This window comes from Echinops telfairi, unplaced genomic scaffold, assembly GCF_000313985.2.
Source record: "Echinops telfairi isolate 266 unplaced genomic scaffold, ASM31398v2 ScPeMD7_2291;HRSCAF=2852, whole genome shotgun sequence".
Lineage (NCBI taxonomy): Eukaryota > Metazoa > Chordata > Mammalia > Afrosoricida > Tenrecidae > Echinops > Echinops telfairi.
In genome coordinates, this window is record NW_022106189.1 from 38,889,878 (window position 1) to 38,891,213 (window position 1,336).

Here is a 1,336-nt window from a genome sequence, read left to right on the forward strand (position 1 = left end):
GGACGTGGCAGCATGCCCTGCGGTGGCTGTCGGGACAGGGGCAGCCGTTCCAACTTAGGGCCACAGAACAGGTCCATGCCACGCTCGCTGGGACCACATCAGCATGTTCTACTCAGAGGGCAACTCTGTCAAAACCCACAGGTCCAGTTTGAATGTGGGGCGTGGCCAGGATAAAATATCATCTGTATCTCTCTGCACAGAGTTCAAGAGCCAGCTGAATCCCAAGCCCCCAGCGTCCCACCAGAAGCCACCACACTCTTGGAGAGCTGCTGGCTGTTGGGGATGGGGCTGAGAGGTAGAGAGCGATACAGTGGAGGGGCTGTCGGTTGGTGCAGACCTCCATCGGTAGCAGGAACAGTGCTTTGGGACCTGGAGCCCTGGTGGCGTCTTGGTGACATGGTGGCCCGCGAACCGCAAGGTCAGCAGTTCAAGGAGGAGGTTTCTACTCCTGTGAAGAGGGATGGTCTCAGAAATCCACCTGGCAGTTCTACCCTGTCCTGTGGGATCCCTGTGAGCCTGAGGTGACTCCCTGGCTGTGTGCTGGGTTTCTCTTTCTGTGCTTTGGAGAACTGTTTCCCAGGCAGGTTGTAAAGGGATGCTGAGGAGCCAAGGAACAGAGTAAGAAAAATCTCCCTTTCTCCTTCCTTCTTGCAGAGAAATGATGCTTAACATTCCTCGCCTATCCCTACCCCGGAAACAGAATATATATATTTATATATATATTTAAAAGCATACTGATTTGAGCTTCATGATCATTGTTTCCCTTGTATTGCTTCCACTTGACGCCATACGTGTGTTTCATGTAGCTCTCCTGTGGAACTTCTGGTCTGCCCTTGAGTAACACAGGCCAAAGTCCATCTATCACATGGCCGCCAAACAATTTTCCCTGGCCCTAGGCAGGGTCTCCTGGTTGCAGTATTGGGGCTGGACATAGGCCAGTTTGTCTCGGAGGACATGAAAGGTGCGTAATTTTTCTGGAACCGGAAAAGACAAAGAGTCCTAACAGGTCTCTTTGATGCCTTCTCAGAGAGAAGGCCGCCGGGCACTGAACGATTCCAATCGTTGTGGGCTCGTCATTGCCTCTTGAGCATTGCAGATGCCTCAACGCATATGAATGTGGCGGCACTTATTCGCTGACAACCCCGAGTGTGGGTTGAAAGAATCGGATTTCGGGAGGCATGGATCCCTCCATCCCAGTGGGATCTCACCATCTGTGGAGCTCATCCCACCTATGACACCTCCCATGGGAACCTCACTTTTCCATGCCATACAGTGGGATTCTGGATTTAAAACCGTTTCTCCAAGCAGTGAACTCTTCAAAGCATGTCGATGTTTC